The sequence below is a fragment of the Gopherus flavomarginatus genome, chromosome 3, assembly GCF_025201925.1.
Source record: "Gopherus flavomarginatus isolate rGopFla2 chromosome 3, rGopFla2.mat.asm, whole genome shotgun sequence".
NCBI lineage: Eukaryota > Metazoa > Chordata > Testudines > Testudinidae > Gopherus > Gopherus flavomarginatus.
Genome location: NC_066619.1, coordinates 44,692,580 through 44,716,021, shown reverse-complemented (window position 1 = coordinate 44,716,021; position 23,442 = coordinate 44,692,580). Strand labels below are relative to the sequence as shown.

Sequence of the window (23,442 nt, the reverse complement as noted above, 5' to 3'; positions counted from 1 at the left end):
GTTTCCTGGTAATTATTATTTTCCTTAATGCCCCAGCTCCTGGAGTCAAGTGGATAGGGGATGGTTTCTGCCTTCATTTATTAAAGAAAAATAAGCTTTTAGCTCTCTTGTTTGTGAAAAAAGCTTCAAAATGTGACCCCTCTGCACCCTAAAGTTTCAAAAAGCAGAAGGCAAATAAAAAGAACTCCACATCTATTATTTTTACACAATCTCTTGATTTTAAAGCTAATCTTACGATTTTTGATGAGCCTGACTCATGATTTTTGAATATTTGGGGTTGGTAATACTGCCATGGAGTTACAGACAGTCCCTTTGGGCATTCCAGTTTTTCCCACCACCTAGGCAAGCTGGATTTTGTAATAGATGGTTGCTATATTCCAAAATTCACAGAATATTCAGGTTGCTTCCAGTCATTTACCCCAAGTCAATTTGTCTCTCAGATCTTACACCAAAGACAACGCTTGTAGCAAATCCTATAGTAAAATACTAAGAATTTATTAACTAGCTAAAAGAAATGAGAGTTATTTACAGATTAAAGCAGGTACTATATTTACATACATGGGTTACAATCGATATGGTTCCAAAAGATGACAGCTGAATGTCTTTTTAGGGCCAACCCAGGTTGACCCTGGGGATCTGTACTTTTGTTTCCTAGCTCCAACTCTGTGCTTTGCTACACTGGCACTTTACAGCGCTGCAACTTTCGTGCTCAGGGGTGTGAAAAAACACCCCCCTGAGCGCTGCAAGATACAGCGCTGTAAAGCCTCAGTGTAATCAGTGCCGCAGCGCTGGGAGCGCGGCTCCCAGCGCTGAAAGCTACACCTGTAAGGGATGTGGTTTACGTGCAGCTGGTGCTCCGACCACACTCACACTCACACTTCAAAGCGCTGCCGCGGCAGTGCTTTGAAATTTCAAGTGTAGCCATACCCGTTGTGAGAGTCCAAACAGCAAAGTGAGATGAAGAATTTTCATGCCAGCTATCTTTATTTCCTTCCTTCAGAATTCAAGCTGATGCAAGGAGCTTCCTTGTAATATCTTCACGGATGTGAGGGCCATTAGCCCAGTTTTTTTATCACCGTGCTTCACAATGGCCCACTTAGTTTTGATAGTCCTTGATGGGTGGGGAAACCCTCCTGTAGCCTGGGTTCACAAGTTCAGAGCAGGCATTTTGACAGTTATAAAGTAAAACGTACACATTGCATTATAGCATGGGCTACAGACAGCGACGGCTCCAGGCACCAGTGCTCCAAGCGTGTGCTGGGGTGGCAAGCCACAGGGGGCGGCCTGCTGGTCCCGCAGCTTCGGTGGCAATTCGGCGGCAGCTACGCTGAAGCCGCGGGACTGGCGGACCTCCCGCAGGCAAACCGCCGAATCCATGGGACCAGGGACCTCTTGCAGGCAAGATGCCGAATCCGCGGGACCGGGGACCTCCCGCAGGCAAGACGCCAAAGGCTGCCTGACTGCCTTGCTTGGGGCGGCAAAAAAGCTATAGCCGCCCCTGACTACAGACATTACAATAAAGAGTAATGCATGCAGCAAGTTACAAACATTTTATGGTATCTAAACACATCTTTATAAGTCTAATACCTAACTGGAACAATACTAACATACAGGTGAACTGGTCTAATTTCCAGCTATGAATTTGTCAGTGCTCAGCTGATGCCTACAGCCTTTGCAAAAGCTGGCCCCTGGTCTATCAGTGTCACAGGCCTCCTCATCCTTCTCACACATGCAGCCTGAGTCTTCCCCTGCCCCTCATATGCAGCCTCAGCCTCCACTTGCCTCTGTGACCCCTCTCCCCCATGCAGCCTGGGCCTCCTGCTGCCCTTGTACCCTCTCTCCCCTGTGAGACTGGGCCTCTCCCTGCCCTGTGTCCCCTCTTCTCCATGCAGCCTGGACCTCCCCCTGTGCACTTTAAAGCCTGGGCTTCCCACTTTCCCAACAGCAGCCTACCCTATGCCCCTCAATAACAGCCTGGCCTCTGCCTCCCCTTTTCTGCCTCTCACGGCAGTCTGGCCTCCCCTTTCCATCTGCCCCCCAGTGGCAACCCAGGCTGTCCATCTCCCCTGGGGATCGCCCTATCAGTCAATCCTCTTTCAGCTTTTCCTAGCAACCTCTACCTCCCCTCCATTTCCCTGTGGGTCTGGCCTTCCTGGCCTGCCTGTCACAGAGGAAGCATGTGTAATTTGCAGGAGTGTGGTGCTCAGACCAAGGCACTACCAGGCTCAAGTTGAGCACCAAGGGCTCTCTCCTATGCACGCACGTGGTGTGCTCACAGGGCTCATTTACATTGTGCAACATAACCCCCCTCAGACACAGTTGTGGAGGTTTGAGTGAGCTGACACAATGCTGACGATGTTAGCGTAGGCCAGGGCAAAGAGTGTGCAGCATGGTATCAGCTAGTCCTGGTTAAACCCTGACCCCAGGGAACTCAGACATGTTGGGAGAAGGATGTGTATGTGGGACAAAGCTGCGATGAGCAGCTGGTGGGCTGGCCAATGTATGATTATGTCTTGGCCTTACTCATGCTATGGAGCACTTGCTTGAGCAAGGATTGACTACTCTTCTGATTGTGTTTTGATTTAAGGCCTGATTCAGTGAGGTTATTAATTCTAATGCCTGTTCAAATGTCTTTGTAATTTGATATTACATTACGTCACAAATCAAAGAAGCCAGCATATAGTTTTCTCACGCAGGGATGATACTTTGTCTGAGTATTCAAAATCATAGTCCACAAGCATTAAATTCTTTTCTGTCTTTAAAAATAAGGTTACAGTTTTCAAAAATTAATAGAAAGGAAAAGCTGTAGGGTCAAACACTTAATTGAAATAAGATTAATGAAGATAAAAAAAAGAATAACTACACAGTGATTTATATTTGGTTAATCTGCTAGCACAGAAAAATCTCCTGTTATGTTAGGCCTTTTCACCTTTTCAGATGGGTATTTGTTGTTTACTTCAATTTACTGCTTATTATATTGATCTATTTCTGTTGATTTTTGTATGTGCAGGTGCTTATTTCTCAAGGCTGCCCATTGATGCTCTGTATCATTGTGTTTGCTGACATTTCAGACATGCTGTTAGACTCACAATCCAGAGATTTGAAATAACTGCCAGGAGTGTGGCAACAGCTACTTGTTTGTTGGAAAAGGAGGTGTACCGGTACATTTTACCAAACTTTTAATTAGTGCCACCTACAGTCTGGTACCCACTGCCATATTTTACAAAGCTCCCTTTCACTTACAGCCTACTGCCAGCATGCTGATGTACAGTGGTCCTGTGTCCTACTGTCTCAGACTAGTAGGAGAGCTGTGTCTGCACTGACTGATTCTTTCTCTTTCAACCAGTAAGCATAGGACTAGCCAGAATAGTGATTTTTCTCAGTGACCTGATTGATATCACCCTGCTTCTTGTCAGCTTGGCAACTGCCGTAAATGAGCAACCTTTCCAATGGTTTTGATACCATTCTTCATGTTTATTTATACCATGCTACCACTAACTGTGCCCACTGCAGCCTATGCACATGGGGTAGGACTGTAATTTGATCAATGGTACAGCGTAGCAAGAGCAACCCTCCTGCAGTGCAGTTTTGTGCATATCTTACATTTTTGGGGAGCACTTTTATTTTATTTAAAATGAATGATCTGGCCCTGTGTTTGTCTCTGTCCTCTTGTCTCCTGGAATGAATAGAAATTGACAAGAATCATAAATAAGGCACTGGAGATGGCACAGCAGACAAATTGATTTTAGTAATTTTCCATTGCTGCAGCCACTTCACCTCACCTAATGCTACTCAGAAACAATCAACCTGCATGTGGAACAGGACAGAAGGAAAAAATCACTTGAGATATTGGGGCTTGTGTGTCTCTTTTGTGTTTTCTAAAAGGATGTAACAACATTGAAGGGGAAGCTTCCAAGAAGCACTTGTGAAGCATCTGTGCATGTTTAATCAGAAGGCAGTTGACCTGATAAACATGTAGATAAGTCAAACTAATGCATTTATTATGCATCAGATTATAAATTCTCCTTTTCTTTGTCTACAAGATTATTTCAAGTAAATGTTTTTCTAATTAGGATACCTCATAATTAGGCTTTACAGAATTTAACTTTTTAAAATGATTTTGACCTATAATATTGATATTTTATTTGTATCTTAAAAATTTTACAGTTGCACAAAATTATGATGTTTATGCATTTTTGATTTTTATCAATTTACATTTTCACAATTGCAGGAAAATTTTGTGGAGAGTGGGGAAGTCAGTCAATTATTTAATGACAGCAGACACTGAGATTCAAAAAGTTAAAGCTTTATAACTGTTAAAACACAAATTGTCGACATCACATGTCAAAATATAAAAAGGAAATAGCCTTAAATCAACAAATCATACCTGCTTTTAATGTTCATTTGCTAGTAGTCCATTTGTAACAAGCCTAATTTAAAAGTCTAAATCACTGGATTTTGACTCTAAAATGTTCTCAGGCAGCATTTTTCTTTCTTTGCCTATCTGTAAATTTTGATGATTATTGCTAGATATATTTTTGATTGGTTTGTGTGCATACAGTGACATCAACATTTAGCGACATTTAGTGATAAAAATCAAAACCTTCCAAGCTTACTCATAATATAAACATTTCATTTTCATGAGGATCCCAAAAGGGGTGGTAGAAATATAGTCTGTTGCCAGCATTATAGTACAAATGATATTAGGCAGACACTAGGGTTGCCAAGTGTCTGATTTTCAACTGGAGTCTGGTCTAAAAGGGCATTTGGCAGTGTCCAGTCAGATGTGCTGATCAGACACCAAAAGTCCAGTTACCGCAGGGCCAGGGGAGGCACCAGGTCATTAATTTGTCCCAGCTCTGGAGAGAGGATCCCAGCTGGGAGAAGGTGGAGATGATCCAGCAAGCAAAGGAGGACTCTTGGGGGAAGAGATGGGGTCTTGGGGGTCTGGTTACCAGCAATTGGAAAGGTGGCAACCCTACAGGACACCCAGTCTAAAATAGCAGACAATACTGAATTGTCACATTTACAGTCATAATGGAGAATACTTATGCAAATCTTAGGACAGTAAAAGGAGTAGACTGAAAGCTATTTGGGGCATGGACTTTCTTTTCATTGTTTTTGTGTATAGTACCTAGCCCCTGACTGGGGCTTCCTAAGTGCTACTGCAATGCTAATTAACCACAATAATAATTAATAATGCATTTTTGCAGCACCATATTATCTTGTTTGGATCATGACAAATTGTACCCCGGTGCCCGCTCTGGGACATTTAGAGAAATTGCAGCTTACAGGTCAAAAACATCAGCCCTTGTCTCTTGACACTTAACGCTTTAGAAAATCTGTTTGAGATTTTCAACACCGTAACTTGCTTGGTGTTAAAAAGAAACATCAAGATTTCCAGTTGTACTGTTTTCTGATATGTGACTTTTTCATTCAGTGAATTGCACTTTTAAAACTTTTCATTGTTCCTGGCATTTTATGCACAGCACCATACAGCAGAGGATTTAAGTCACAAGCTGTTCTTGCAGCAAGACTGAGAGTGAAACTGTGATTCACTATATTTTAAAAATGGTAAAAGTATGCAGCATTTAGGATGAAAAAATTTTTACAGAATTTTTTTACGCTTTCACTGCTTAATTAGATTTTCTGTTCTTGCTTTTGAGTATAAACTTATTTGACTGTAAACTTGAACATGATACATACAGCTTTCCTTATGAAGTTTTAATGCATTATGTGATGTGGTCTAAGTTACAATTCCCCCCAGTGCTCAGCTGGCTTTAGACTTTTTGATGTACTAAACAAGACTAGAATTTAGTTCACCCTATGAGACCAAAGGGATTTTCTATCTGTTTCTGTGGTGTATCTGTTGCTTGTCTCTCTTGCACACATCTCCATCAAACAGGCAGCCAGCCCCTGGGTTTGAATTCAGCCTCCAGTCAACTGTCTCCACCCACACAGCTCAGATTCCTGGCATGTGACTTGTGATATGAGTAGTGGTATCTATAGTTTCAACTATCTTATTACTTAAAGGAGTTTAATTGTTATTTACATTTATCCTGAATGAAGCACAGCTGTTATTCCCACCAGCTTCACCAAGGTTTTACTCTCAGCATAACAATTAAATCTTCTCACAGGGAGTACTTCATCCACTAATGAAAAGTAGCTACATCTTGGATAAGAAACAAAGTGTTTATTAGTGTTTATTAGTGGTTCTCAACTTATTTACCATTGTGGGACACATTGTGTCCCACAATGTGTTATGTGGGCCACATCCAATACTACCTCTATGGTCCTGAGGATGTCACATGGGCCACAGCTCTGTGCTGATTGGACTGCAAGTGTCCCGCAGGACGCAGGTTGAGAACCACTGGTTTACAGAAATACTACAGAAGAGTTTAGGACAAGAAGGGAAGATTACAATAACCAAATGAAACTTCAGGCGGAATTTAGTGAGTAGAGGGTAACTACCCAAATTAGATTTGGGCTAATGCCCTGCATTAACAGAAGAGAGTCCTGTGGCACCTTATATACTAACAGACGTATTGGAGCATGAGCTTTTGTGGGTGAACACCCACTTTGTCGAATGCATTCATTAACAATGCTAACTCTTCCAAGAAGTGATGTGGAATTTTTAATGATTACAAGAGGTGAGGATCTTGGTTTTAGCTCGTCCATATTGCATCTCCAGCAGCGTGGGACCTTCTAACACCATTTTGTGGCACTGAGTCAGTACTGATTCTGGGAAAAGCATCCAAGAATAAATTTAAGATCAATTGATAAATGAACTGGGAGAGGGGCAATAGTAGGGATATAGATTAAATATCTCTCAGGACTCTTCAACAGGTGAGGCATGTGGAAAGGTCAGAAAAAGAGAATTTCCAGTCTGCATGTGTTTATCTTACCCACCCTTAATTCTATTCCTGTGCGTACCACCTGCTGAATCACACTCAGCAGTGTCCAGTTGTTTCTTGGAGGTCTTCTACGAAAGCAGCAACCCAGCATAATACCGTTTAGCTTATGAGGCATGATGAAGGTATCAGAGTACATAGCAGTATGGCTGCTGGAAAATAAAAGCATTAGGGTTTTGCTTTACAGAAATAATAGCAATAAAACCTGATCATCTTGTTGCATTCATAAACAAGGACATTATTAAAATATATGTTACTTATGCAAGGTGCAATTGACATGTCACAAGTCCTATGTCCAGAAGGGGGAGATGTTAACAAACAGCACAAAGTTTAGTTAGAGAATTATAAATTAGACAGTTGGAAGACAGCAGCTGGAGAGTTAAAAAAATTGGTGAATGATTGGGGAATTGAAGAAAGACTTGCTGTGCAAAGGTGGGGGAAATGGGAAAAAGGAAAAACAAACATTCTGTTTCAAAAAAGTGAAAATGGGGAAAGGAAATTGAAAGGAAGTAGATAGGTACAGGGAGTATTTTAAAAGGACCAAAAATAGGAGAAAAATCCATACCAGCAATAAAGACAGAAATATTGAAAATAAAATCTTTTAAAACAGCGAAACAACAACATTACAAAGACAATGGAATACAGGAATTCATTCACTACATTCCAGAAGGATTATAATAGATGTATTCCAAGTATAAATTGTTCAGTCAATGCAATCATTAAGTATTTTGTTCAGAAAATACCTTGATAGTTTGTGTTTATTGAATAATGGCAATTTGGACATGCATTCCACAAAAACTTGCTGGGATTAACTGAATAACCAGAGTGGCAGAGGATGTGTCTCTCTTCCATCTGATTCAGTATGAGGGGACACAGAGTTTGCTTTGACTTCACTTCTTATTTTTCTTCCCATTCTAATGCAACCACCCACACTTGCCTTTTTCAGGTATGAAAGCACAATAAGCCACTGCAGAGAAGCATGCAAAGGACTACATTCCAGGGACCTTGGTTCAGTTCTTATTGCCTGCATTCAGTAATGAGATCTACAGCAAGTGGTGGAGAATTCCAGGACTGGCATCTGTTCTGGGGTGGAAAGGGGGAGGGGAGTCTGTTTTTGAAAAAGGATTATAATAACTTGATTTACTGTGCATCCGATTCTCCTCTCACTTACACTGTTCTAAATAGGAGTAACTCTGTTGAAGCTGGTGGAGTTATACTATAAGTGAGAGAAAAATCAGGCCCTATATATTTAATTTGTTTAGATAAAGGAAACCCTTTAATAAGAAAGCTTTACTGTTTCTTTAAAGTCTGACATTTTCTGTTTTGTAAAGCTCCAGTATTGACTCAGAAGCAATAGCAGATTGAGAAGGCAAAAGATTTGATGCAAAATCAGGAAAGCTCCTGAAAATCAGTCACTTGAGAGGCTTTTGTGATTTCCTGTAATGTGACATAACCCATTTATTGTGGTTTTACTGGAAATTATCAGTTGAGGTCAATGTAGCAGAAAATAAAACAGTAGAGAAAACATGCTCAGACTTGCTCAGATGGTGTGTGAGCTCTGTTCCTTATCAAATCAGTAGCAGACTATAGCGCCAGATCAAGTTTACATAAAGCAAATCCTGCAGCATCTATCATCCCACATTTTAACATGTGTGTTATTTCCTGTCAGTTTAATTTCATATTATCAGAAAACTTTTGTTTAACAATAAACCAAGCTTGGTACTTGATTGTATAAATACAGGAATATACCACTGATTTTGCTTTCTATCCTGCCTGCTCATATACAGCGTGATGCTCAGCAGTACTAAGCAACTACAACAGTCTTTGGCCCAAATCCTGCCTTCCTTGCCTAGGGGAACTCTGATAATGAGTGGGCCTAGTGGAAGGCACAGAGAAAATCCTGCAGTCTGGACCTGCTGCATGCCGGAAGGGGGGAAGATTACCTCTCTGCCCCTCCACCTACCTTTTGAGGATCCTGCTGCTCTCTCTGGGTACGTCTTCACTACCTGCCGTATCGGGGGGTAGCAATCGATTGCCTGGGGATCGATATATCGCGTCTCATCTAGACGCGATATATCGATCCCCGAACGCGCTTATATCGATTCCATAACTCCACCAACTCGAATGGAGTTGCGGAATCGACAGGGGGAGCCGTGGACATCGATCCCACGCCGTGAGGACGGTGAGTAATTCAGTCTCAGATACTTCTACTTCAGCTACGTTATTCACGTAGCTGAAGTTGCCTATCTAAGATTGATTTTCCCCCATAGTGTAGACCAGCCCTCTGTTACAAAGGAGCCAAGAGACTCCTGGGGTTGCATGCAGTGTAGGCTCCACAGGGAAGGCAGAGGGATGAGGAGGGGCTCAGACACAGCATCCTCCCCAAAACTGGTAACTATGAGTGAGGATTTGGTGGTCCCTAGAGGCGCTGCTGCTCTCCGTTATAGTTGTAGTGTTCTGCGAAAGTGGGTTCCCTTAGTTTCAATGGGCAAATTCCAAGGAGAAACTTCAGAATTGGAATTAATTTGGAAACTGAACATCATTAAATTAGGCTTGAATAAAAACTGGGAGCGGATGGGTCATTACACAAAGTAAAAACTCTTTTCCCATGCTAATTTTCCCCCCTACTGTTACTCACACCTTCTTGTCAACTGTTGGAAATGGGCCATGCTGATTATCACTACAAAAGTCTTTTTTCTCTTACTGACAATAGCCCACCTTAATTGATTACTCTCATTATAGTTAGTATGGCAACACCCATTTTTTCATGTACTCTGTGTATATGTATCTTCCTACTGTATTTTCCACTGCATGCATCCGATGAAGTGGGTTTTAGCCCATGAAAGCTTATGCTCAAATAAATTTGTTAGTCTCTAAGGTGTCACAAGTACTCCTGTTCTTTTTGCTGATACAGACTAACTTGGCTACCACTCTGAAATCTATTCCCGGCTGACAGCTCTGGTTTGGAGCTGCCAGATGGCTTTGCTGGCAAAGAGCAGCAGTATTTTCCTGATTCATAGTCATTTGGAGAGAGCCTGTACCCTATGCAGAGCCATCAGAAGAGGTATTGACTCTGTTAATTCACTCCTTAGCAACCTCTATGTACATATAGGACAGTGAGGGTGGAGTTACAGACTCAGAGGGATGGGGCTGAGCAGCTTTGAATCAGCTTGGCTGCTGAGGAAACCTGCCCTCTCAGGATGGAAACTTGCAGACATGCAAGGCCCTTGCCACCAGCCTGCACACCTGCTCAGCAACTGCTTCTGGATTTGACTACTGATGTCAATGTGAGATGTAGGAGCTCAGCACCTCTCAGAATCAAGTGCTCAGTTTATTAAGAAAACATTAATAATCGTCTTTAGCCAAGGCAGGAACTCATTAGCTTGTGCTTATAAAACACAGAGCAATTAAGTGACTTTCCAGAGGTCACATGGAAATTTGTGGCTGAGCTGGCAATTGAATCCAAACCCCAGTCCAGTGCCTTAACCGTGAGACCAACTTTCCACTATGTACCAGTTTTTGATTTGATGTATAAAGTCTAATAACTAATTGAAATCACCTCAAGTATTTTTGTAACTTTGCACTGTAAACTAACTGCGTTCTGAGACCAAAACTCCTACTCCTTTTCTCTCTGAGTACACCTGAACCATTAGAAATATTTTACTTCTGCCCTGAGAATTTACAATGTACATGTTTTATAATGCCCCTTTTTGCTGACAGAGCTGAGTTCTGCTTTAGCAAACCTATGAAGCAAGATCAGTGTCAGCAAAGACAAATGACACTACTCTGAGTATTAAGGCTGTAGCTTTGCTTTAGTTATATCTTATATCATCTCTCCATTGTGATATTTATAATTCCAAAATAATGAGGAGCACATGCTGTCTAGAAACTGAGCCCATGTGCCTGTCTACACTAGCTTTTTACTTCAAATTTCCCACTCTTCCAGTATCACTGGCTGTAGCAATGATGGGAACATTAGAGTAGGACAGCCACTAGCATTGTATATATCAGCTTCTCTAGACCTACTCTGAGCAGGGTTCGATGACTTGGTAGTTAAAATGCCAGGGGTCAGACTACACTAGTTCTCCCACAGTTACTACCCCTGGTTGCACTGCACTGGTGGGAAATTTGAAGGAAACTAACAGGGTAGACATGGCCGCACAGAGTCTATTGTCAGGACACAGAGATAAATGAAAGCTGTAGAAAAGAGATAGAAAGCAGAGCTCAGACTACAATCTATTTATGATATTTCTGTTCATATTTTATTTCCAATTATTTTAATATTAAGCTATAAAATGAAGTCAGAGTCCATGTTACACATTCTTCTTCCGTTCCGCAGACCTCAAGGGAATCAATGCTGCTTTATTATGATACATAGAAAATAGACTACCATTATCCATCACATTCATTCTCTCTCTCCCTCTCTCTTTATATATATTGGGTCCAGCTTGGGTCCAGATCCTCAAAGGTATGTAAGTGCCTAGCGACCACCTAAATGCCTTTGAGGATCTTGACTGTGGTTTCAGTGTAAGCAGGACATATACTGAGGCCACACTTCTGTCCCTGGCAGAACATGTTCATTGGCCTTTGGAAATATCTTCATGAAAGCACTTAAAGTGAGAAGAAGGAGAAGGAAGGAGAGAAATATTGAGGCATTGAAAATAAGGGAACATTTTAGTATCAAAGGAAGAAATAATTATTAATAATACTTTGGCTGTCGAGAATGACTTTGAGATCCTCAAAGTCTTTCCAAGCAATTAATCAATCAATTAATTAAGCCCACAAGCCTCCAAGGAATGCAAGGGATATAGGGATCACTTTACCTGCCACTGAATGCAGCCCCCTCTGTGGTGGAGTATGGCAGCTATTTAATAGTAAAAAGCAGCACTTCACAATAGGGTAGCATGTGAACTGCATACAACTGACACTCCCAGGCAGATTATAATGACCAGAAAGGGATCCTGAGAAGGACATCCCAGCTCTTCTAAAAAGTGCCATGGGATCAAAGTGGTCAGGACATGGGTTACCTCTCATTTTAAAATTACACATCCAGCAGCTGTGTGCTCCCTAATACCATTCTGGGATGTTCGTTTGGTTCTGACGCAGAAGGGAAAGTGATACATAAGAACATACCAGCACCACTTCCTCCGGCACTTCCGTGTTCCTTGGAGGTCTCCCATCTCATTGCTGAGGCCAACCGTACTTAGCTTGTGAGATTTAATGGGATCAAAGTAGGATGGAATGGAAAGCTTGCTTAAGAAAACAGGGAATTGTTTAGGGAGAAATGGGAATAAGGAAATATAGGGGTTGTTAGGAGAAGCAATTATAGGGAACTGAGGCTGTGGTTGAAGAAGGAAGCAATACCAATGAAATCTGAGGGAAGAGATGCTGAAACATGGAAGGAAACAAGAGAAGAGAAGAAATGTTAAGGAAGACATGGATATATTGTGCTAAACTCCATCTCCTCTACCTCTTTTCCCTTCAAAGCCCGATGAGCATCTCTGATCTCATTTTCTCCTACTCCTAACTAGTGCTATATGCTCCTATTTTCTCAATGGTACTGTATTAGAGAGGTAGCATTTTTGTGCTTGGGCCTTCAGAATCTATGCCACAGACAGTGGCTGGGATTGAGCTTTCATTACATTTTTGCTTGACAGACTCTATTTCCCCCTCAGTTCAAATAATTTTTCCTTTTGCCATCGAGTATCTATCCAGACAGGTGACAGCCTCTCTCTATTAGACCAATGCTGCAGCAGTATCCTACAGCCAACGAGCCAGACCTTGATGAAACACAGCTTCTCACTCAAATTTGCTAATAGACGAGTATGGGAATGGCCAGAAGCATTCCTTTTTTACATGACAAAAAAAGCCCTAGTAAAACTTGCTTGAATTTATGTGTGTAGATGTGTGAGTGTGTGTGTGTGTGTGTGTAAAGTGCCAGCGTCCATTTTGCATAACTATCTATGGTTTTGTATTTGTTACATACTGTAAAAACAAGAGAGGACATAGCCAGCAAGATGATGCCCCAGATAATTGTACAAATGTGTTAAATCATATGTCCCTGTAAAACAGTTTGTTTCTTGCTAGTGGTCAGGACATTTATCATAACTACTCTATATTGTCTCAGCATGTCATGATACTAAACATGGTGAGCATCTTGCCTTGAAGCGACTTTTCTTGCAGTAGGTGAATTTTTTAAACAAACGATTTGGTCAAGGATATTAGAGCAGTTCAGAAATCACTGAGATCAGAAGCACCACATACACTACTAGGTAGATAGTTACTTTTTACAGAACTCATATGCAATGAGACAATTACAGTGTAGGTGCCATAGGTGTTTGTTTTTAAGAGTGCTAACAGTGAAAAGCAAATTTCACTGCTGGCATAAGCATGTGCAACTCCTTTGAAGGTTGATAGGATTTACTTGTTTATGCCAGAGCTGAATTTGACCCAAAGTGTTAACAAAGATGGGAATGGGAGAGAAGGGGATTGATAGAATTTAGAAAATGCCTGCAAGCTGCAAATAAACTATTTAAAAACACCATAATTGAGGTTTAAACTAAATGTATACCCAAAAGGACCAAACATGCCACAACAGCTAAACAATGGAGTGAGAGAGGCAGTTAGAGACAAAAAAGGCATAATTTAAAAATTGGAACTGAAATCTTACTAAGGAAAATAGACAGGCACATAAACTCTGGCAAGTCACATATACAAGTATAATTGCGCAGGCCAAAAGAAAATTTTTTTTGAATAGTAAGTAGCAAAAGAGACAAAAACGAACAGCCCATTTTTGGAAGTATAGTACATCTTAAGCAGGAAGCCTCCCAAATAATCAGTGAGGCCACTGGATGATCAAGGTGCTAAAGAAGAACTCAGGAAAGACAAGGCCATGGCAGAGAAGGTAAATGAATCCTTTGCATCAGTGTTCACTGCAGAGGATGTGAGAGAGAATCCCACATCAGAGCCATTTTTTTAGGTGACAAATCTGAGGAACTGTTTATTAGCTATTACCATTCAAGAAATATCTTGGCGTCATTGTGGATAGTTCTTGGAAAACATCTTCTCAATGTGCAGCAGCAGTCAAAAAAGATAACAGAGTAGTAGGAACCATTAGGAAAGGGATAAATAAAACAGAAAAAAGCACATCTACACCTGGTACTGAATGCAGTTCTGGTCATCCCATCTCAAAAAAGATATGCTAGAATAGGAAAAAGTACAGGGAAAGGCAACAAAACTGATCTGGGGTATGGAACAGCTTCTGTATGAGGAGAGATTGAAAAGACTGGGACTGTTCAGCTTAGAAAAGAGATAAATAAAGGGCAATATGACTTAGGTCTATAAAATCATGAATAATGTGGAGAAAATGCATAATACAAGAACCAGGGATCACCCAATGAAATTAATAGGCAGGAAGTTTAAAAGAAACCTAAGCAAGTACTTATTCATCTAGGGTGACCAGATGAGAGGAGTGCTGCAAAATATCGGGACAAATTGTGTCCCAACCAAACATTGGGGATGCGGGATAAATGCCTGTCAGCACGTGTGGTCACCCTATATTCACCCAACACACAGCCAACTTGTGAAACTCTTTACCTGGGGATTTTGTGAAAACCAAATGCATAAAAGGATTAAAAAAATAATTAGATAAGCTCACAGAGGACAGGTCCATCAATGGCTATTCGCCAAGATGTGATTGGAGTAACAGAGACTTGGTGGGATAACTCACATGACTGGAGTACTGTCATGGATGGACATAAACTGTTCAGGAAGGACAGGCAGGGAAGAAAAGGTGGAGGAGTTGCATTGTATGTAAGAGAGCAGTATGACTGCTCAGAGCTCCAGTATGAAACTGCAGAAAAACCTGAGAGTCTCTGGATTAAGTTTAGAAGTGTCAGCAACAAGGGTGATGTTGTGGTGGGAGTCTGCTATAGAACAACGGACCAGGGGGATGAGATGGATGAGGCTTTCTTCCGGCAACTAACAGAAGTTACTAGATCGCAGGCCCGGGTTCTCATGGGAGACTTTAATCACCCTGATATCTGCTGGGAGAGCAATACAGCAGTGCACAGACAAAGAGATGGTTGATTTCGGATCCTGACACAAGGAAGAAAGTAGAGCAGCAGTATACGGACCCTGGACTTCAGAAAAGCAGACTTTGACTCTCTCAGGGAACTGATGGGCAGGATCCCCTGAGAGAATAACATGAGGGGCAAAGGAGTCCAGGAGAGCTGGCTGTATTTTAAAGAATCCTTATTGAGGTTGTAGGAACAAACCATCCCGATGTGTAGAAAGAATAGTAAGTATGGCAGGTGACCATCTTGGCTTAACAGTGAAATCCTTGCTGATCTTAAACGCAAAAAAGAAGCTTACAAGAAGTAGAAGATTGGACAAATAACCAGGGAGGAGTATAAAAATATTGCTCAGGCCTGCAGAAGTGAAATCAGGAAGGCCAAATCACACTTGGAGTTGCAACTAGCAAGAGATGTTAAGAGTAACAAAAAGTTTCTTCAAGTATGTTAACAACAAGAAGAAAGTCAAGGAAAGCGCGGGTCCCTTGCTGAATGAGGGAGGCAGTGTAGTGACAGAGGATGTGGAAAAAGCTAATGTACTCAAAGATTTTTTTGCCTCTGTCTTCACGAACAAGGTCAGTTCCCAGGCTGCTGCACTGGGCAACACAGCATGGGGAGGAGATGACCAGCCCTCTGTGGAGAAAGAAGTGATTTGGGATTATTTAGAAAAGCTGGATGAGCACAGATCCATGGGGCCAGATGCACTGCATCCAAGGGTGCTAAAGGAGTTGGCGGATGTGATTGCAGAGCCATTGGCCATTATCTTTGAAAAATCATGGTGTTTGGGGGAGGTCCTGGAAGACTGGAAAGAGGCTAATGTAGTGCCCATCTTTAAAAAAGGGAAGAAGGAGGATCCAGGGAACTACAGGCCAGTCAGCCTCACCTCAGTCCCTGGAAAAATCATGGAGCAGGTCCTCAAGGAATCAATTCTGAAGCACTTAGAGGAGAGGAAAGTGATCAGGAACAGTCAGCATGGATTCACCAAGGGCAAGTCATGCCTGACTAACCTAATTGCCTTCTATGATGAGATAACTGGCTCTTTGGATGAGGGGAAAACAATGGATGTGTTATACCTTGACTTTAGCAAAGCTTTTGATATGGTCTCCCACAGTATTCTTGCCGGCAAGTTAAAGAAGTATGGGCTGGATGAATGGACTATCAGGTGGATAGAAAGATGACTAGCTCATTGGACTCAATGGATAGTGATCAATGGCTCCATGTCTAGTGGGCATCCAGTATCAAGCGGAGTGTCCCAAGGGTCGGTCCTGGGGCAAGTTTTGTTCAGTGTCTTCATTAATGATCTGGAGGATGGCGTGTACTGCACTCTCAGCAAGTTTGCAGATGAGATTAAACTGGGAGGAGTGGTAGATACGCTGGAGGATAGGGATAGGATACATAGGGACCTAGACAAATTAGAGGATTGGGCCAAAAGAAATCTGATGAGGTTCAACAAGGACAAGTGCAGAGTCCTGCACTTAGGACGAAAGAATCCCAGGCACTTTTATGTACTAGGGACCGAGTGGCTAGGCAGCAGTTCTGCAGAAAAGGACCTAGGGGTTACAGTGGATGAGAAGCTGGGTACAAGTTGACAGTGTGCCCTTGTTGCCAAGAAGGCTAACAGCATTTTGGGCTGTATAAGTAGGGGCATTGCCAGCAGATTGAGGGATGTGATCATTCCCCTCTATTCTGCATTGGTGAGGCCTCATCTGGAGTACTGTGTCCAGTTTTGGGCCCCACACTATAAGAAGGATGTGGAAAAATTGGAAAGAGTCTAGCGGAGGGCAACAAAAATGATTAAGGGGCTGGAGCACATGACTTATAAGGAGAGGCTGAGGGAACTGGAATTGTTTAGTCTGCAGAAGAGAAGAATGAGGGGGGATTTGATAGCTGCTTTCAACTACCTGAAAGGAGGTTCCAAAGAGGATGGAACTAAACTGTTTTCAGTGGTACCAGATGACAGAACAAGGATTAATGGTCTCAAGTTGCAGTGGGGGAGGTTTAGGTTGGATATTAGGAAAAACTTTTTCACTCAGAGAGTGGTGAAGCACTGGAATGGGTTACCTAGGGAGGTGGTGGAATCTCCTTCCTTAGCGGTTTTTAAGGTCAGGCTTGACAAAGCCCTGGCTGGGATGATTTAGTTGGGGTAGTTGGTCCTGCTTTGAGCAGGGGGTTGGACTAGATGACCTCCTGAGGTCCCTTCCAACCCAGATATTCTATGATTCTAAGATAGTCCATGATACAACCCCATGCTTTTATGTTCTTAAATGCATTGAGAATAAAGCTAGCGTTTCCAAACCTCAGATAATCAATTTGTTCCCTGACTCCTGAGGCAGTTATCAGCAATCACTCTGGTATCAGATTATTTTTTATGGAGAGATGCGCAGTGTGTCACAGATTCATAGATTCCCAGGCCAGAAGGGACCATTGTTGTCGAGGTTCCTTCCTCAGTCTGAACTTTAGGGTACAAATGTGGGGACCTGCATGGACACTTCAAAGCTTAATTACTAGCTTAGATCTGGTAACTCTGCCACCATCATAAATTTTAGTGTCTGGATCACTTCTTGTCCCCCTCAAAACCTTCCCCTCCCTGGGCAGCCTTGAGAGGCTTCACCAGTTCCCTGGTGAACACAGATCCAAACCCCTTGGATCTTAAAACAAGGAAAAATTAACCATCCCTCCTCCTTTCCCCCCACCAATCCCTGGTGAGTCCAGATCCAGTTCCCTTGGATCTTAAAACAAGGAAAAATCAATCAGGTTCTTAAAAAGAAAGCTTTTAATTAAAGAAAGAAAAGTAAAAAAATCATCTTTGTAAAATTAGGATGGAAAATACTTTACAAGGTAATCAGATTCATATAGCCCAGCGGAACCCCCTCTAGCCTTAGGTTCAAAGTTACAGCAAGCAGAAGTAAAATCCTCTCAGCAGAAAAGGGACATTTAGAAGTTGAGAAAACAAAAATAAAACTAATCCGCCTTGCCTGGCTGTTACTTACAATTTTGAAACATGAGAGATTGATTCAGAAAGATTTGGAGAGCCTGAATCGACGTCTGGTCCCTCTTAGTCCCAAGAGCGAACAACACCCAAAACAAAGAGCACAAACAAAGACTTCCCTCCACCAAGATTTGAAAGTATCTTGTCCCCTTATTGGTCCTCTGGTCAGGTGTCAGCCAAGTTTACTGAGCTTCTTAACCCTTTACAGGTAAAAGAGACATTAACCCTTAACTATCTGTTTATGACAACTTTGGTATCAGATTATTTTTGATGGAGAGATGCGCTGTGTGTCATAGATTCATAGATTCCCAGGCCAGAAGGGACCATTGTTGATCATTCTGTTTGACTTGCTGTATAACACAGGCAATAGGACTTCTCCATATAATACCTAGAGTATATAAAATGCTAGAATAGATATTTTAGAAAAAAATCTAATCTTGATTTAGAAATTGTCAGTGATGGAGAACCCACTACAACCCTTGGTAAATTGTTCCAATGGTTAATTACTCTCACTGTTAAAAATTACACCTTATTTCCAGTCTGAATTTGTCTAGCTTCAGCTTCCAGCCATTGGATCATGTTATAGTTTGTCTGCTATACTGAAGAGCCCATTTGTTCCCCATGTATATACTTATAGGCTGTAATCAAGTCAACCCTTAATCTTCTCTGCGTTAAGCTAAATAGATTGAGCTTTTTGTGTCTATCACTCTAAGGCATATTTCCTAATCCTTTAATCATTCTTTTGATCTTTCTCTGAACCCTCTCCAGTTTATCAAGATCCTTCTTGAATTGTGGGTACCAGAACTAGACACAATCTTCCAGCAGCAGTTGTTCCAGTACCAAATATAGAGGTAAAATAACCTCTGTGACAAAGTTCCTCCTCTACATTGGTGGGTCCTGAGTTTATAGGTGGATTTTGCTAGCCTCTGAGATCTTCCTATGTTGGATCAGGAGTTGGGAGGTTTTGGGGGGAACCCGGGCCCGCCCTCTACTCTGGGTTCCAACCCAGGGCCCTGTTGATGGCAGCTGTCTATAGTGCCTCCTGTAACAGCTGCATGACAGCTACAACTCCCTGGGCTACTTCCCCATGGCCTCCTTCAAACACCTTCTTTATCCTCACCACAGGAGCTTCCTCCTAGTGTTTGATAAACTTGTACTCCTCAGTTCTCCAGCAGCACTCCCACTCCCACTCCCACTCCCACTCAGCTCCTTGCACCTCTTGCTCCTAGCTCCTCACACACACACCACAAACTGAAGTGAGCTCTTTTAAACTCAGGTGTCCTGATTAGCCTGCTTTAATTGATTCTAGCAGCTTCTTGATTGGCTGCAGGTTTTCTAATCAGCTGTCTGCCTTAACTGTTTTCAGAAAGTTCCTGATTGTTCTGGAACCTTCCCTGTTAACGTACCCAGGAAAAGGGGACCTACTTAACCTGCGGCTAATATATCTGCCTTCTACCACTCTCCTGTAGCCATCTGGCCTGACCCTGTCACACCTCTCTACTCCTACTTGAGATTCCCCTGTTTATGCATCCAAGGATTGCATTAGCTCTTTTGGCCACAGCATCACACATTTTGAGACTTATCCGTTAGCCAGCTTTTATCCATTTTGTCTCAATAGTTCTGGCTGAGCCTGTCATGAGGCTTATTTTCTCACATCTCTAGCTTTTGCATACAAACCAGAAACCACTTGACATCCACAAAGCCACATCTTAACATGACATAAAAAGTTTGATTCTCATGTCCACTAAGTCTGCTTTGTGCCACCTCCTGTGCAAAGCAGTCACAAGTTTGGCATACCCAACTCCCTGAGCATTCTTCTGGTATAGGAGAATCTTTGGGTGGTCTAGTCCTACATCTCCCCCTGTCTACATGGGACTAGGGGTCATAGCCAAGGCATTCCTGGGCTCCACTGATCCCTGGATGTAGGAGGAGCCCCTGGGAGTTATGACAGCTGGGCACAAAGTAGGCCTGTACAGTAATAGATGAGATGAGCAAAGTTAGGTAGTGAAACATTCAAAGTCAGCGTTAATTGGTTGTATTGCAGAGATAGGGAACGTTTCAACTAGGAAGACAATTACAGTGCCCAAGGAAAGCTCCATTATGAACGGTGTCTTATGGTGCATGGAGGAGCATGGAGATGCATGTGTGCTTATAATAAAGGGGAGTACTCTGGGCCTCGTCTGCCATTCTTACATTCAATTGCACCTTACGAGGTGAATAGCCCCCTTGAAATTGAGATGGTCTTGTTCTTTTCATTCCCATTCCAAAAGCTTTAATGGCATATTGCTACCCCATTGCATTTTGCCCTAGTACTTGCTCCTACATCCTACAGTTATGGACAAGCCCTTTACCTGGATGTTTCTGCTAAAAGGATCAGAAGTGAAATACTGAAATTTAAATTGTCATAGCTGGGCTTCAGAGTTAAAAACCCAGAGCTATGCCTGAAGCAGTTCAGACCTCTCTTACAACTATTATTAGAAGCTGTTTGCAGAATCGGGAAGCCAGCAATGCACAGGTTTGCAGAGAATCCCTATTGGGAAGGTTAGATCTGCCACAACATTGAATAGAAACCATATTTTTTTTAAATGAAAGCTTAGATTCTGGAGCATAATTCTGTGGCAAGTGGTAGATTCTGCATTCAAGGAATCACTGAACACATGGGGTCTTGGATACTGGTGTTTGGCAACTACTGTTCTAAAACGAAGGGTCAGAGTCTCTGTTCTGATCTGACCTCTTTAATATTGACAGCACAAATGGGATGGATTCTGGCTGTAAAAAACTACCAGAAAATTCCTCTGGCAAGGGGAATTCCCTTGTCAGGGTCTCTTTCCCACTTTGAACTTTAGAGTCCAGAAAGTGGGGACCTGCCTGTTCCCTTCTAAGTTTAATTCCTAGCTTAGATCTTATCAAGCTGCCACCAACCCAAAGTATAGTGTTTGGGTACACTCCTGGTCCCCCAAAATCTTCCCTGGGGGACTCAGGACCCAAACTCCCTGGGTCTCAAAACAAAGGGAAATAACCCATTCCCCCCCTCCTTTCTTCCTCCCAGATTTTCCCCTCTCTGGGTTACACTGGGAGATCACTGTGATTCAACCTCCTTGAATCTTAAAACAGAGAGGAAATTCACCTTCCCCCCATTTCTCTCCCGCTCTCAGACTCCCCTGAGAGAGAGACTGTGATCCTAACACAGAGAGAAATTAACCTTTCCCTCCCACTTCTCTCCTTTCCCCCCACCAATCGCTGGTGAGTCCAGACCCCGTCCCCTGGGGTCTCACACAAGAATTTAAAAAAATCATTCAGGTTCTTAAAAGAAAGCTTTTAATTAAAGAAAGAAAAAGTAAAAAATTATCTCTGTAAAATCAAGATGGGAAAATGTTTACAGGGTCTCAGCTTCACCTAGACCAGAGGGATTCCCCCTCCCAGCCTAAGTATAAGTTACAGCAAACAGAAGTGAAATATCCTTCCAGCAAAATACACATTTGCAAATAAAGAAAACAAACAAATCTAATCCGCTTTCTATCTATTACTTACTATCTGGAACCTGAGAGTCTGTTTCAGTAAGATTGGAGAAATCTGGTTACATGACTGGCTTCTCTTAATCCCAAGAGGGAACAAAGAAAAACCCAAAAAGCACAAAACAAAGACTTCCCTCCACCAAGATTTGAAAGTATCTTGTCTCCCGATTGGTCCTTGGGTCAGGTGTCAGCCAGATTCACTGAGCTTGTTGACCCTTTACAGGTAAAAGAGACATTAACCCTTAACTATCTGTTTATGACATCCCTATTGGCACAAAGCCAGTAGAACCACCTCCTAATGCCTGCTGTCCCATCTCCCTCTAGGCATAGGGATATGGGTGGGTGGGTTTTGGGAATGGAGAGAGGGAATCATAGTTGAGCTCAGCTCTGCTAATCCCCCACTGATATAACTCAGAGCAGTCCTACAACTGCTTTATATAATGCTGGTACTAGGCCAATACAGAATCAGGGAACTCTATAACCAGCTCAATGAAAGTAATCCTCTCCTCCGTGTGCTGATCAGATGTCCGAGATGTTTTAAAGGTGAAGTAGGTTTTGCTTTCTAAAAAACACCACCCCAGACTTGGAATCATCCTACTGACAGGCTTCATCCTTCAGGGACTCTTCTATAAAACACAGTTCACTGAAGGACACCATCACATTTACCTGTGTTGACACTGTTATATAGTATCATTTTTTATTTACACAATTCAGAGTTTTATTGTGTTACAGAGACTAAGGTTTCTGGGCATAGGGAAGGGGTATGAGTTGGAAAAACAAATAGCACCACAGTGCAAGTCACGTTTCTTTACTGTAAACACGAAAATTCTTTGCTAACAACATAATATGGTAAAAGCAAACTTTGATAAAACCAGAACTCAGGGATGGTTGATCCATTGCAGATAAAATAAAAGCTATGCTGAATCTTCAAACCATACTCAAACCAGACAAAACCCAAAGCTTTCTTGGCTGTTCTGCAGGGATCAGGTACATTGCAACCATGAAGGCAATTATATCTTCCTATTTACTTGAGCTGTGAAAAAGATCTGGTTAGCATTTTTTTTTCATTTTTGTATCCCTATGCACTTCTTGATTTAAGACATTACCAAAGTGGATCAAAAGTTCTATGAGAAAGACTGTTAAAGTGGTATTTCCAGCACAGCTGAAACACGGCAGTGTTGGAAAACTCCTGAGAAAATCTGATCATGTGAAGGTCTCAGTCTCATTTCCAGGCCAGAGAGGCTTGGATAAGTTCAACAATGTTATAATTTCCCCCCCCAAGTTAATGGCAGCTCCATGAATACAAACATGGATCTTCTGTACTAGACTATTGAGTTAATAGGTTTATTGAATGTATCTACATTACATGGGTATCTAAACAGCAGTGATTAAAAACCTATGGTCTCATTTACATGAAGACCTCTTTTTTATCACTCTGGCAGTGTAAACAGGTTCTTAGAGTGGGAGTAAATTACATTTATATAAGGGCTAAACATTACTACATACAGATCAGTATGGTTAATGCAATATTTCTGTTTTACAAATGATAATCAATATAACATTTTTAATTTCCTAGTGAAGTCAATGGAAGTTTTGGGTGTGCAAAGAATGCAGGATCAGGCCCTTCTTTTGTGATATCTATACTGTAAATTCAGGTTCAGCTGGTACCTGAGGGCCAAATTCTGATTACATGGAAGTCAATGGTAGTTTTCTCATTTACTTGAGTGCAACAAGGATTCAGCTCTCAATCTCAATATGCACTGTGTCTTTAATAGTTTTGTTTCTTGCATATGTTTAAACTACCAGAGATCATAAGATAGGCACCGGGGGAGGGAAAACATAATAGGAATGGTTTAATTCATTTCTGGGTCTACCAAACATTTGTGTTGATAGTATTTTTATGTTCTTAGTTTTCATTATAAAATAAACAATAACACTGTGATGGGAGATTTTCT

General features: G+C 41.9%; 1 protein-coding gene across 1 annotated transcript in view; it reads left to right on the top strand.

Moving 5' to 3' along the window:
- The window catches only part of LOC127047924 (cardiomyopathy-associated protein 5-like), a 478,816-nt gene extending 456,781 nt beyond the window's left edge, over nucleotides 1–22,035 (top strand). Inside the window, exon 14 of the transcript XR_007773520.1 lies at nucleotides 22,020–22,035. The gene's annotated coding sequence lies outside the window, so the exon portion shown is untranslated. The remainder of the gene's footprint in view (nucleotides 1–22,019) is intronic.
- The last annotated feature ends 1,407 nt before the right edge of the window (nucleotides 22,036–23,442 follow it).